The 16,206-nt window shown below is 29.8% G+C and overlaps 1 long non-coding RNA gene across 2 annotated transcripts; it reads right to left on the bottom strand.

Moving 5' to 3' along the window:
- Positions 1-11,212: 11,212 nt before the first annotated feature.
- On the bottom strand, positions 11,213-13,246 carry LOC145017829 (uncharacterized). 2 transcript variants are annotated; one of them, XR_013666676.1, is made up of 3 exons: positions 12,963-13,246; positions 11,935-12,795; positions 11,213-11,414 (listed from the first exon to the last, which is right to left on the bottom strand). It is a non-coding gene; the product is annotated as an uncharacterized LOC145017829 (long non-coding RNA). The 2 variants fall into 2 exon arrangements; XR_013666677.1 differs by having other exon boundaries at positions 12,949-13,246.
- Positions 13,247-16,206: the final 2,960 nt, after the last annotated feature.

The following is a 16,206-nucleotide window of genomic DNA, read 5'->3' on the forward strand; positions in this document are numbered from 1 at the left end:
AATGTAACTATAAATTTTAAGCAAAATAAAAATTAAAATTAAAATCCATTTATTTCAATAAATATTACACAAAAAAGAAGCGGTAAACCTAACATTGCATACAAGACTAAAAGTAGATGAAATTTCATATTATGTTCAATGTTAAGGATTGGGATGAAAAGTAACATGACTATTATAGTCATGATTATCACAAAAGGATAAATCATCTTAAAGCTTGATTTATTGAAATTGATTTGTTTGATAGAAGAGAGAAATAATTGGTGTGGGTAAAATAAGTAGGGTAAAGATGTTTATTTATGGTAAAAAAAATATAGCCGTTGTTTTTGTTGTTTATAACCGTCGCATATATATTTCCTTTGTGTATATATGTATATGTATTTTATAAATCATTTAATAAGATTTATAACTAATACATAACTTTACAATGTATAATTTTACTAATTAGAAACATTAATAAATATTAGTAAATGTTTAAATAAAATTATGAAGTGTATCTAAAACATAAATAAACATTGACATGTATAAATAAATATATTTTAAATGTTAGTATGCATAAATAAATGTTAGTTGCATAATATAAATGTTAGTATGCATAAATAAAAGTTATTTGTATAATGTAAATGTTAGTATACATAAAAATTAGAATACATAGAGAAATGTTAGTATAAGAAATAAAAAATTGTTAGAAGTCCATAATGTCCATAATGTATAAGTTTTATTAACTCATTAGTATCATTATTATTCTAATATGATCGAGGTTTTATAATTAATAGTGTTTTTACTAAGTAATATATACCTTGATTAAGATAGATGTGATTTCCACTTGTTTAATAACCTTGATTAGAGCTTTCGTGCTGATAACGGGTTATGAATTGATAACGGGTTATGAATTAAGTGTAATTAATGTAACTTTAAACCAAACCAAACTAGTAAACTTTGATAAGAACTTTAATTGAGAAGAAAGAATATTTAGAGAGAATACGAAAGTTATCTCTTATAACTTTTTGGTGTCTCTCATTCTTTATAATGGAGGTGTATTTATACTACAAATTTTACTAGCATATAATTATAACTAGTTAGAAATGTTGATAAATTTACCATGCACCGATTATTATGTCATCCACCAATTATTTAGAAACAATTATTTACAATATATATATATATATATATATATATATATATATATATATATATATATATATATATATATATATATATATATATATATACACATGTTATTGATATTTTTGCATTAGTAAATATATGGATATATTTAATTAAGTAAAAATATCCATGGATTGAGGTAGAAATTTTTAAGAATAAGTTTGATCAAGTATATATGTGTAATTAATATATCCATAGTATGTAAATTTGGAGACGTGTCGATTAAACAACATATCCGTACCATTTTATATTGGTGGCAAAATTAAAGTACATGTGTTAGATTGTGAAGAATTTTAAGGAGATGACAATTACACTTGGATCTATTCAAGTACGAATTTAGTTTGAGTATAAATAAAGAGGTAACACTACATATTTTCATGAACAAATATCCGTACCATTTTAGATTTGGTGGCAAAATTAAAGTACACGTGTTAGATTGTGAAGCATTTTGAGGAGATAACAATTTCACTTGGATATATTCAAGTATGAATTTAGTTTGAGTATAAATAAAGTAGGTAGCGCTACATATTTTCATGAACAAAATAAATTATCATTTTTAGAAACTTTTAACCCGCAAGCCATAGATATGATAATGTGTCGGCACTATCACACCCAAATATATATAGACTAAAGTGTTGCATCTTCGACTTAAATTTCAAACGTTTGAGCTTACACATAGATACAAGTATTTAACTGCTTAAATGTTATATGTGTTTATTACTTCTATTTACAATACTTGTGTTCTACTTGACTTATTTGGCTGAGCCTGGTTTTTGATAAAATATTAAATTATTTATTTTATCTTATCTTAAACATATTGGGTAGCGATGAGTTGTAAAAGGTGAGGGCGTTTAGGTACTACTGTACCAATGGTGAATTGTCATATAACAGAGTATAGATGACGACCACAGACTATTCTACACAGTCCAGTGAGAACACTATCAGGTTCACAACCTGTAGGTGTTAATGAACGGTGTGTTCATTCGGTGTACGCTATCCCTCATGGTTGCCTTATTGATATATATTGCTAGGGAATCCTCAAGGTAACAATGTGTATCGTTGCTCATAGGTGGTCTCCTAAGATCATCATTATAGAACCGGAGAGTAGGAGTAACGGGAATTGTGTAATTCTGATATTTGTTTATGGCGAAATGTATAATTAAAACAAATTCATTATATTATTGTGAGTTGAAAACCCTATGTGCTCACCAGGATTTCCCATGCCCGACCCACTCAGTTTCATTGTATCACAGGTAACGGTGTAAGAGCACAAGTGTGATGAGTTTAAGTCTGGAGTGAGATTTAAAGGAGTATAGGCCATTAGAATAATAAACTGTTGTTAGGACTGTTGTATTACGTTTGTGCTTATGTTGTTGTATTGGCCATGACATCCCAATGTTTTTAAGTATATATGAAATAAATTTCCTAGGAAATGCTTTTATAATGACATTGCCATGTTTCTGGGAACAAATTCCGCACTATTATTCTTTTGAAAAGAATACTTTGATTTAAATAAACATAAACAAATCGGTCTTTTCCAGCCGTGAAATTGGGGATGTCACAGTTAGTATCAGAGCATTAGTTTAAGCGAACTAGAAATTTTCGTACATTCTAGACTTAAAATTAGATTGCTCTGTGATGATGGTGAGGTTTGTGTAGTATACTTTAGCTTGAATACCTAAATTAATATTAAATAAACACAAGCACTAAAATATTTTAGGATATATTCCTTTATTAATATTATGTGCTAATAGAATCGTTTTATCGCATGTCTTAAGTTGAATACCTTACTTGATATAGTGTGCACTAGCATACTTTAGGAGATATTCCTTATATGCTAATATGTGCTAAATGATAAATAATATAGCATGCCTGAGGTTGCTTACCTATATTGCTATTACTTATGGAAGTTTTAGGTCTATTGTTGACCTTGGTTTGGAAGAGGAAATTTTATGTGTTAAGGATTCTAAACTTTTAGTTACTATATTAGAACTAGCATGAAACTTCTCGAGGTGATAAGGAGACTTACGATAGTTGACATCGATAACTTTGTAAATAAACCGATCAAGGGACGTCGTAAAATAATACCTATCAATGGATATCGTAAAAAGGGTATTGATACCTATAGAGTGGTATTGTACCTTTAGAGTACGTTTGATGATAGTAACTTTGGAGGAGTATTGTACGTGTGAAGTACACTTTCAACTGGCAGGATGATAAAACTTTGGTGTAATCCATGCAGTCGTCCCACAGCTTGGGGATTCCATAATCGACTAGATTGAATAATAATTACTTATAGATTCAGAAGAACTGGAGATGGTAATGAATAACTCAACAATATCAAATTTGATGTTATGCAAGATTTAGAAAAAATAATAATGAAGATTAAAGGAAAGGCTAACAAGTTTTCAGACTCAATATGCCAAGACCATGTCTTACGTTGTGATGTAGTACGCATTTCGAGCGATATGGTAAGACCTGTTTTGTACCCTATATAGGATGCTCGGACTTAGTATTTAAATATACATAGTGACAATTGACTTCTATCGCATCCTTATGAAAGTTCCATAGTATGTTAAGCTGACTTTAACATACAGGATTAGGGTGGTGAAATGAGTCATTAGGTTGTGAAATGCTGAGTGGCTTACTTGTCTAAGTAAGGTAGAATACTTAGCTGAAGAAACAGTATGTAACGTCTGCAGATATGAGCTAGTCAATTTAGAGACAATAAGCATCAAAAATGAGTTTTTGATGGAAGATTATTTAGAAGGATTAATCTTAACCAAGTTTTAGTATGTGTTACAAGGGTTCAGTACATATAAAGAATGCCGAAATCCGAGTTATAATGAAGAAGTTATGACCTGTCGAGGTTTTTCGGCAAAACCGGCACGGCATCGAGAGACGTAAATAGTGAATTTACGATAGAGGACTTTTTAGCCTTAGTAATCTAAACAAAAGTTGTAGAATATGTTAAACTGAGAGCTTCCATAAAAAGAACGTCCAAATCTGACTTCGTATGAGGAAGTTATGAATTTTCTAACATTTGGCATAACAGTGCACGACCTGAAATTCGAATTTTAGTTTGAGCGGTTTTTGGCCTACATGACCTAAATGAGAGTTGAAGATCTCATTAATAGGAACTCAACAGTAAAAAGACAGACGCAAACGGAGTTCGTATGTAGAAGTTATGAATTTTACGCGGACATTTAACATTATAATCTCCTCCTACTGTTAAATTTAAGATAGGTCGAGAATTAGCCGACGAAGTCTAAATGAAAGTTTTAGATCTTTTTTTTACCTACGCGCAAATATAAAGAATGTCGAGACTAGAGCTCGTATGTTAAAGATATGGACGAAACTTGGTCCCTACTCTTCGAGCGCGATAAATTCGATATAATTTTGTAAATCTGAGATAGAATGAGAATTAGCTGACGACATCTAAATGAAAGTTGTGGTACTTGTAAATACCAATGCATGGATATAAAGAACATTAAAAATGGAGTTCGTATGAACGAGTTACAATTTATAATAGCATATTTATGTATTAAAATAAAATATAAATCATATATACATACATATATATATATATATACACACACACACACACACACACACAAATGTATATATCATTAGAAAGGTATCGACGATGCGGTTATTATAAGAGTAGTGTTGAGTGCTTTTGACATTAGTTTAGTAAAAATATCGTTAAATCTATTTAAAATAGTATTATGAAGGGATGTTTAGTCGTTTATATAACTATAAGGTCATTCAGTAATTATGGAGGGTAGTTTTTTTGTAAATTCAATTACTATAAATAAGTGGCTTGGGCTCCCATATTTCTTGCACCATTCTCTTGATTCAAGAGTCTTTCTTTTCTTATCCCCCGAGCATTTCGGTCCTTCGTGATTTGACTTCTATTTCTGTAGTTTTAGTATAGTAAGGTGATCGCTGAAGCGCTGCACGAATCGTTCTTAGAAAGATTCAACGACGAAGTTCTGCCCCTGCAAAGCCCGACTCCTAGCTAGAATCTCCTTGTAAGTAAGTTATGCTTACCCTATTTTAATATAGCGTATATTTAAAATTAATACTATTATTATGAACTTATAATAAATATTTGAGCTATTATTATATAAGTGTCGTTATAATATATTTTTAACTACTCGCGGTACGGGGAATCTGGTTTAAAGGGCCGCATAGGGTTGTTGGATTTCAGAAGTGATACGTGCCAAAATGGTCCTGCCCTCCGGTGTTTTATGTCTGGCCCTGTCTGTACATAGTGGTTGGAAAGTATTGTTTAAACGCTTATATAATAATAATAAGACTAATAATTAGTCACGGTAAATATTATACTAAAATCTAGTGGTAATAATACTAGGTTTTGTTGAAGGAAATTATTTTAAAGTAAACGAAGCACTGTCCGAGTACCGAGTCACCACCTTATCAAGTGAGTGCATGGTCCCTTTCATCTTACACATAGATATGAAGTATTTAATATAAATTACGGGGTATGTGTGCATATTGTATGAATACTTGCTGTCTATGCTGGGTAAAATATTTTTATACACGTTTTAAATGATTTAAACTGTATATATATTTTATATCTACAAAATGTGTTGGGTAAAACATGGGTAGATGTAATAGCTGTTGTGTGACCAAATAAAATAATGAGAGGCCTCGATATAGATGTTATTGATGATCCAGTCATCTAGAGGAGTATAGATGACGACCACGGACTATTCTAGACAGTCCAATGGAACGCTAGCAGGCTCGCAACCTGTAGGTGTTTATTTGAACTGTGTGCTCACCAGCAGTACTCCATCCCCCACATGGTTGCCTTATTTGACATGCATTGTTGAGGAACCCTCGAAGCATGTGTTGTCACCCCGATGGAAGTCCTTAGAATAGGTCCCTTGTGTTAGATGTTTTAGGGACGTAAAGTGAGGATAACGGGAACATATAATTGGGTTTGTTTGGTTTGATAAAGTTAATAAACTTATTTATTGTGGGTTGAAAACCCTATGTATTCACCAGGTTTCCCAACCTAACTCTCTCAGTTTATTTATATCACAGATGTTGATATGAAATCACATTACACTAAGAGATTAAGGAGATATAAATCACTAGTGATAATGAATGTAAATCCTGTATTGACGATGACATCCCAAATGTTTTAAAATGAATAAAAATACTTTTCTTTGAAAATGATTTGATAAAGTATTTATCATGTTTTACTGGGAACAAATTCCACCAATTTTTTATTAAAAGAGGTACTCTGATTTTTATAAAGCATAAACAAAAATCGGTCTTTTTTGGCCGTGAAAATGGGGATGTCACACAATACACCCACAGTATTGCATGAGACGATAGGTTGGTATCAGGAACGACAGAGAGCCAAGTTGAAGCTAGTAGAGCATGCTGAGATGCAACTAAAATGCAGAATTCCTAGGATTGACTCCTATGAAGTAGACTTACAAGATACACCAGCAAGAAGAAAACTTTCTCGTATAAAGGAATGACAATGACATGGAAGGATAATGAAATGAAGAAATGGAATGATGTGCATGGTGACTTGCATGAGTTAGAAGATGATACAAATAGTTGGAGAACGTTTGTCTCCATACCGCTAAAGTAAATTCTAGTTTAGTGTGTCTTGTAGACCAGACACTACTCGAGAAAGAATTTTTGTGAAAAGTTTGGAAGTGAAATTCCTAGAGTCATACGAAAAGTATGAGAATATGCTAAATCAAGCATATGCGTGAAAAGGGTCCCAGAAGGCGAGTCTAGGAAAGCCAAGACTTGCTTGATAGAGACGCGAAATCCCTAGTTAAGTCTAGGATAATTATTGTATGTGCTTGTTTGAACACACTCATGTATGATAAGTTGCTTTGTGATTTTTTTTTTGTATGGTAAATTGGGGAGTGCAAGACAATTCTTGGGACGAGTATGAGTAGATGTGAAAGGTAGTAGAGGTCTATAATAACCGAAGCACAAGACTCGTACTTGGATCAGGAAGAGTCACAAGGTCTCTAAGGAACTAATAATTGAGTTCATTTTTTTTGTTTCCGTTGTTACTTTTGTTTCAGTGATGACTAAGCATATAATTTTTCTTCAGACCCAAGAGGTCATAAAGAATCGAGTCCAATTAATATAAATATGTGAAGTGAGTTGATTTGGTTCAGAGAACCACATCCTGTGTGGTGACCAAATTTAGTCGAAAGATAAAAGGAGAAGATAATCGGGGCGATCGACAGAAGTATCGCAACCGTCGATAAGGCTGAGCAATTAATATCTAGGAATGCTACCTGCTATAATGTGATTGTACCACATTAGAACATGAAGGAAGGTTTCTTCTGTGTTAGTATTTGACTCGTATAAATAAGGGTCTAGTTCATTAAGTATTTTTGTGACATTTAATGGAAGGTCGTTGGAATATGACTTCGATTTCTATAGCTGAAGTAAAAAAAAAAAAAAAAAAAAAAGAACTTATCTTGGGTTGAGACTACAAACCAATTTGAGAAGGAGCTGGAGTCTTCGATGAGAGTCAAGTTTGTAATTTAAGGGTTAGGACTGAAGGTCCAGAAGAGGATGATGAGCGAGTGCAAGTTTAGGCACCACCAACAGCTAAGAAGCCCAAGAGTTTCATACTTGTTTAACAAGATAGAGAAGTTAAAGTTGAAGTCGAAAGGATAAAAATAGGCATAAGGATGTTTGTTGTGTGTCTGTGTCCAAGTACTTTAGATGTGGTCAAGATGATCAATTGAAGAGCGACAAGTTAATCATCCCAACAAAGAGGAAAATAAATTATTGAGTTTAGAAACCGTTGTTGTTGCTAGTATTGCCCTCTTACACCATTTTTACACGAGTATGTTGGTAGACGACTTCATGCTTATCGTGGTCTTGATCAGACCAATGTTGTGATATATGAGAAGATCACTCGTTGTGAGAACAAGCATTGATACTACGTCATCGATATGACAATTAGAAGTTTATTCCAAAAAGGAAGGCAGCTACACGTCACATGGTACAAAGACAATTCTTACTTGGGAAAAAACGAAAGCGAGTAGCAGAGATCGTATGTATTTGTTGAGTTTGTGATTTCGGGGACGAAATCATCCTAAGTGATTGAGAATTGTAACGCCCGTAAGTTAGGCTAGACATTAAAAGAATAGTAATAATAAATATTCCTTTTATTGTTGAATTAATATCCTCAAATATGATAATTTTTCTTTGTACGTTTTATGGGTTATATAAAAATACTTATATATTAGTTATCTGTTATGTGAACAAATATTATGGGTATATATCTTTTTATAAAATTATCAAACAACGATAAAATAACATTTTTAAATAGAAGATTATTAAAAATAAATAATCTTAACGAAAGATATAACGACCATAAAATCTCACTATATATGTTATAAGATGTATTTAATATAAATATATTGAAGGGTGAACCCAATAATGAAATTTAATATTGTGTTACCTTAGTTTTTCGACGATAATTATCATGTACATTTTCCGACGTCAGTTACCGATTATTAAATCGTAAAATAATAACTATTATATATTGGGTAATATTCTACATTTCAATAATATAATAATTTGAAATTTATAAACATATATATTATAAGTTCATTTCGATCTAAAAACACATATATAATCGATATATATATATATATATATATATATATATATATATATATATATATATATATATATATATATATATATATATATATATATATATATATATATATATATGGAAAAATGAATATACCCTTAAGGATATATAAACTTAGGTACCCGAACTCATAATAATATGTCGTTTTGTTTGATATATTCACTATAATATTGTTAAACTTCAATCCTTAACTTGATTTATATTCAATATTTTTAAATTTTCACTATTATCTTCCTCTTACATCACATCTTTTTTTTTGAACACTTACTAGGCTATATATATTATTGTTGAAAATGACAATTATGTAAGAGGGGGATAAATATGAAATTTATAAAAATCTTTTAAGTAATTCAAGTTAGAAGTTGAATTATAAGAACATTGGAAAATTATAATGTCTATATACGATACCAAACGATGTAGTATGGTGAGTTTGGATACGTAAACTTATATACCCTTAAGGGTATATATATATATATATATATATATATATATATATATATATATATATATATATATATATATATATATATATATATATATATATATATATATATATATATATATATATATATATATATATATATACTAGTGGTGTATTTGTACAAAGCGGCAACAATTAATAGTTTTTTTTTTTTTTTTCTCCTGCCGATTATTTTTCCTTTTGAGAACATTTTATATTCCAAAAAATACATTGGAAAACATCATTTACCATTGATTTTTTTTAACTATCTTCGAAAATCGAACCTCCAACACTTTCAAAACGATATACATCGAACCTCCAAATTGTCAAACATAAAAATAATTCCTTGAGCGAACGTTTTCTTTTTGATGATTAGTTATTTATATTCTAATGTAAATCCGTACAATGCAATGACGCCAGATAGTTAAATTTCCGCTCATAGTTTCATTTCCATTATGATATTTTTTTTTCGTTTTGTTTAACCAAACATGTAAAATATTTGGTTTTTCTGGTTTGGTTACTACTCATGATTTCTGTTGTGTACGGCCACTGAAAAACATATATTTATATATTTTATTTTATTTTGGTGATTTGTTTCAATTTACAGTTTAAGAATCTAATGGAATGACAAAACTAAAATATTTCTCTTTTCAATTAAAATGCCTATAATCAAAAGCTATTTTATTTTTTTGGTTAAAACATCGTCAAACAAAAAGTATATTGTTTTTGGTTTTTTTTTTCCTATAAAATACCTTATATTTTGACTATTTTTTAGTTTTAGACTTGAAAAAATATATTTTTTGAAAAAAACCAAACTTTTACGGGTTCTTGTTATTTTAAACCCCAACATGTCAAGGGAAATTGAGTTTTTTTTTTTTTTTTTTTTTGTGTGTGTGGGAAAACCTTAGAAAAACCCAACACATTTTTATCAAATCTTAAAAGTAAACCACTATATTATTTTTTTTGCACGTTAAAACTCTTATATTTTTGTTAAATGTCTAATTTTAAGCTTTGAGTTCAATAAACCTTAGATATAACAAAAAATGTTAGGTAATTAATTCTTCAATGGTTTGATGGTTACAATCCATTATATTAAAATTTTTCCAAAAATAGAGCTTTCATGTACAAAAAAATAATATAGTGGTTTTATAATGCTTAGATGAAAACATATTGAGTCTTTCTAAGATCAAAAACATTTAAATGTGACTTTTAGAAAATATAAGTTTTTGTGTGTACTAAAAAAAATAGTATAATGAGTTTTTTTAAGAATCAAATGAAAATATATTGGGTTTTTATGGGGTTTTCCCTTTTTTTTTTTGTTTAATAAAAGATCTTATATTTTGCATTTTTTTTCATGTTAGACTTAGAACTTTTTTTCAAAACAAACCAAAATTTAACTTATTCCTTATTATTTCATTAATTGAATAGGTTATCTTTTGTCCCAAGGTTAAAGATGCACATACATTGGTTTTGAACTAGTTTTGTTTTTCTTTTTAAAGTCTGTTTAAAACAAACTGTATGCCTACATAGGTTTTGGTTATAATTGGTTTGGTTTTTTTTGCTTTTTAAGTTAAATTGCGTTAAAATCCCTTGTTTTCGGTAAAAATCAGTCCACTTCAGCTATAATAAAAAGTTCGAAAAAAAAAAATCCAATTTCAAATATTTATTAAAACTTAATACTAACTGGCGGTTTAGTTTTTTCCTTTGGTTAAAAAATTTAGTTTGAAATGTATAAAAGTTGCTATGTTGGGTGTGATTCAAATAAATCTATAAATAAATATAAAAAATGGTGTTATGATTCTCACGAACTCACTATCATTTTACATTTTGTAAAGCGATAATTTAATAAGACAAAAAATACATATGACAAAATTACATTGTAAACTTTTCTTTATAATAATACCGAATCAACAATATAAATTAGGTCCCTTACAATATTTGTTGACCATTTTGGTCCCTAAAACATTTTTACAACCTTATGTGTTGAATATTTCAAATGAAAATTCATAATCTCAAGCTCAAACTCATTTTGATTCATTCAAAGTAAGACTTTAAACTCAAGCTTGAAGGTGTAATCATTTGGATAAAAGGTTTCATGTATATGGACACCTACAAGTATAAATTTCAATGTTAAAAAAGGGAAAATGGTTAGAATTTTCCAAATTCCAAAAAGATGAAAAAATCCTAATAAGATACCTTCACATTTGATTTTTTTAATAGCATGTTGTCACTATTGCCTTTGTAAAAATTGTTGCAATCATTTATGAATAATCAACTAAAAAGAAAGGTTTCCCCCTTGTTTAAGAGTAACAATGTCCCTAAAATTTGAAATGAATGTTTCCTAATCATATTTGGTCTTTGAGAACCTGAGCCATTGACTTTTCAAACACATACACAACAAAAGGAACTTCAACTTGTTGGAGTAAAAAAGAAAAGACTAAGTATATTCACTTATAGCATTCTACTTCGAAAGTACAATGCTTTAATAGGAAAAAATAAAAGTAAAAATAAGAATAAGGTACACACATTCTACCTAATTTAAGTGCGACATTATCATTGAATACTTTTTCAAAAAAAAATGAAAGGTCAATGCCATCAGGAAATAATCAAATTTGAAACTAATTTATACCTGAGTTTTGACCACTATGTTTTGGCATATGATTTTATTTTATTGATGCTAGCCTACTCCAACTTTATCGGTTAAAACTGCAAGATCAATTCATGAACCAAAATAGTAAAATTGAAACTATAAAAAGAGGTGGAATCCATATGAGAAAACGAAGATGATGGTGATTTATAAAAAAACAAATAAAAAAACATAGATATCTAATAAATAAACTTTAGATGTCGATCGAGTTAAATAAAATGAAAAGTTTAAAACCTGAAGATTAACAAAAAAACTTTAGGAGTAAATTACACGAAGGGTCCCTATGGTTTAGGGTAATTTGTGCGTTTGGTCCCTAACTTATTTTTTTAACTCGGAAGGTCCCTACTGTTTGTTTTTATTACGCGCTTGGTCCCTATCTTACCTAAAAAGACTATTATACCATTGATTTTTTTAATTTATTTAAATAAACACACCCCTAATCCCACCCCCTCACCTACCCCATCATTTTTTCCTCTTTAAATAATAGTCTTTTTAGATAATATAGGGACCAAAGGCGTAACAAAAATAAACAGTAGGGATCAAACGCATAACAAAAACAAACCATATGGACCTTCCGAGTTAAAAAAAATAAATTAAGGACCAAGCATGCAAATTATCCCAAACCATAGGGACCATTCATGTAATTTACTCAAACTTTAGACTTTCCAACTCTACAATGAACAACCAAAAAACATGTAAAAGATAATTCAAGAGATTTGCAAAAAAAAATCAAAATCATTTAGTTTCTTGTTGAAAAAAAAACCTAAAATAAAAAATATGAACATGTTCTTCTTTACATATCTATCCTAGATCCGTTCAAGTTGGACTGTAGAAAATCAAGATCTGCAAAAAAAAAAAAAAAAAAATCAAAATCTTTTGTTTGTTGTTGGAAAAACACAAAATCAGGAAACAACAACTTGATCTTCTTGACATACAAGACCATATATGTTTATGTTGTTGTTGGAACACTCGAAATCGAATAATAACAAACAGAACCTGTTGTCCTTAACCTTTGTAGATGTATAGAAGTAGTACATAGAGTTCTCTCGATCATCTAGGAAAAAAAATTGGTGAGGTTGATGATCTGGTGTTGTGGTTAAATTGGTGGTGATGGTGGTAGATCTTGGCGTTTAGGGTTATTAGTAGAAACACGCAAGATATAGGTATATGAAGGATTCAAAACTGATAATGCGCCATTTTGAACTTGAAATTAGGAGAATTAAATGGAAATTCATATGATAGTTCAATTTTGAAGATGACTAAGTAAAGAAAAATAGAGATAAAGAGGGAAAAAATACAGAATCTATTAAAATCTATTTTACGTATTGCATTTGATATTTGTACATGTTGTATTATTGTTGCTACAATCTAATCTAATTGGAGTTAAGTTTAAATTTGGGAGAATTTCATATATGCCCCTTTTAAACTTCAAAATATCATATTTGCCCAACTTAATTTCTCAATATCATATTTTTCATTCATAAACCTTCAAAATATTATATTTGCCGAAATCCTTTTTTATAATGTTTTTAATATTTTATAATCATTTTTATACTTTAGGAGTATTGCAATAATTAGAATTTTTAACCATATTATCCTTACGTCTATGATAACGGAATGTGAACTTTTAAATTGTTGGAATGTTGTCCTCTTGACAAACAAAAATATTAATCTTCTACCCACTCTATGGAATGTATATTTTGATTGTTTAGTTTTTGTTGTTGTTGATTATTATCATATTGTAAATGAAAGATATTTTGGAGATTCCCATTGATATTTTGATGTTTAAAATGTGCATATACGATATTTTATATTTAAGAAGGGCATATATGATATTTTGATGTTTAAAATGGACATATATGATATTTTGAAATTTTATGAATGGTAAATATGATATTTTGAAATTTAATAAAGGGTAAATATATGAAATTCTCCATAAAATTTAATATTATTTTATTAGTAGCTATTTGTACTATTAGCTTAATGGTTTGGATGCCTTAAAAATAAATATTATTATATTCAATCTATTTTTAGAAATAATTAGATTTCTTTTATAATGTAGTATATATATATATATATATATATATATATATATATTCAATAAGTTTTAAAAAGAAAAGGGAACGTAATTTATGCATATATATACACATGTTATTGATACTTTAGCATTTTTAAATATATAGATATATTAAATTAAGTAAAAATATCCATACATAGAAGTAGAAATTTTAATGGATAAGTTTGATAAGGTATACATGTTTAATTAATATATCCATAGTATGTAAATTTGGAGACGTGTCGATTAAACAAAAATATCTGTACTATTTTAGATTGGTGGCAAAATTTAAGTACACGTGTTAGATTGTGAAGAATTTTGAGGAGATGAAAATTCCATTTGGATCTATTGAAGTATGAATTTAGTTTAAGTATAAATTAAAACTACATATTTTCATGAACAAAATAAATTATCATTTTTAGGAACTTTTAACAGTCAAGCCATAGATATGATGGTGTGTCGACACTATCACACCCAAATATATATAGGCTAAAGTGTTGTATATTCGACTTAAATTTCAAACGTTCGAGCGATGACTCTTAAATAAAGAAAGGGCGATATAGCGACGATTACGAAAATAGTTAGTAACCACTGATCAAGTGAGTGCATAGTTACTTTCAGCTTACACATAGATACAAATATTTAACTGCTTAAATGTTATATGTGTTTATTACTTATATTTACAGTACTTGTGTTCTACTTGGCTTATTTGGCTGAATCTGGTTTTTGATAAAATATTAAATTATTTATTTTATCGTATCTTAAACATATTGGGTAGTGATGGGTTGTAAAAGGTGAAATAATAAAAAGGTGAGGGCATTCAAGTACTACTGTACCATTGGTGAATTGTCATCTAGCAGAGTATAGATGACGACCACAAATTATTCTAGACAGTCCAATGAGAACACTATAAGGTTCGCAACCTATAGGTTTTAATAAACGGTATGTTCATTCGGTGTTCTCTATCCCTCATGGTTGCTTTATTGACATATATTGTTAGGGAATCCCCGAGGCAACAATGTCTATCATTGCTCACAGGTGGTCTCCTAAGATCATCATTATAAAACCGGAGAGTAAGAGCAATGGGAATGCATAACTGTGTTATTTGTCTATGGTGAAATGTACAATTAAAACAAATTAATTATATTATTATGGGTTGAAAACCCTATATGCTCACCAGGATTTTCCAAGCCTGACCCACTTAGTCCTTTGTATCACAGGTAACAGTATAAGAGCACAAGTGTGATGAGTTTAAATTTGGAGTGAGATTTAAAGGAGTATAGGCATTTAGAATAATAAATTGTTGTAAGGCCTGTAATATTACGTTTATGCTTATGTTGTTGTATTGACCATGACATCCCAATGTTTTTAAGTATATATGAAATACATTTCCTAGGAAATGCTTTTATAATGACACTGCCATGTTTTTGGGAACAAATTCTGCACTATTACTCTTTTAGAAAGAATACTCCGATTTAAATAAGCATAAACAAATCGGTCTTTTCCAACCGTGAAATTGGAGATGTCACAATGCATGCATTAAGTCAACTATTAAGTCATTTTTAAGCTTAAGAACTTCATTCACGACCTTAAAGTTGGCAACTATACATGGTTTTATTGCTCAAGGAAGTCAAATCTATATTTTAGGGCTACATCTTTACAGATTAAGTTCTTATTGGTTAAGCCCTTGAACTATTAGGCTTATGGATTGAGCTTTGAACCTTTTTGGATAATCACAATGGATAAAGTTGGAAAATTTATCCTTCTGGACCACATGAGAGGCTAGTTATGAGCTTTGGATTTCTTGGTATCAAAGAAAGCAGCTTATTATATTAAGCTGTTGAATCTCGTGTAAACACGACGTGTTTTCAAGCCAACACAACATGTTAGGTGGGATTTTTCCGATTATCTGAATGATGGAAGAGCACAATGTGTCCAAGGGGAAACACGGCGTGTTCCATCCCGAGTTTGATTGAAATCATAGTATGTTGGCATTCTAAGGCCGAGCGTATTCCATCCCGAGGATGATTGAAATCATAGTATGTGGGGATGACGGAACCGATAAACATTGTGTGTTAGTATTTTTGGAGAGAGTATGAAGAAATTGGTTAAAAATAATGTTAGGTAGGGTGGTATTTATAGTGGGGATGATTGAAATCGGTTTGAGCTTGCTAAGTCATTCTAAGGCCGAGCGTATT

Source organism: Lactuca saligna, chromosome 9, assembly GCF_052625555.1.
Source record: "Lactuca saligna cultivar CGN05327 chromosome 9, ASM5262555v1, whole genome shotgun sequence".
Classification (NCBI taxonomy): domain Eukaryota; kingdom Viridiplantae; phylum Streptophyta; class Magnoliopsida; order Asterales; family Asteraceae; genus Lactuca; species Lactuca saligna.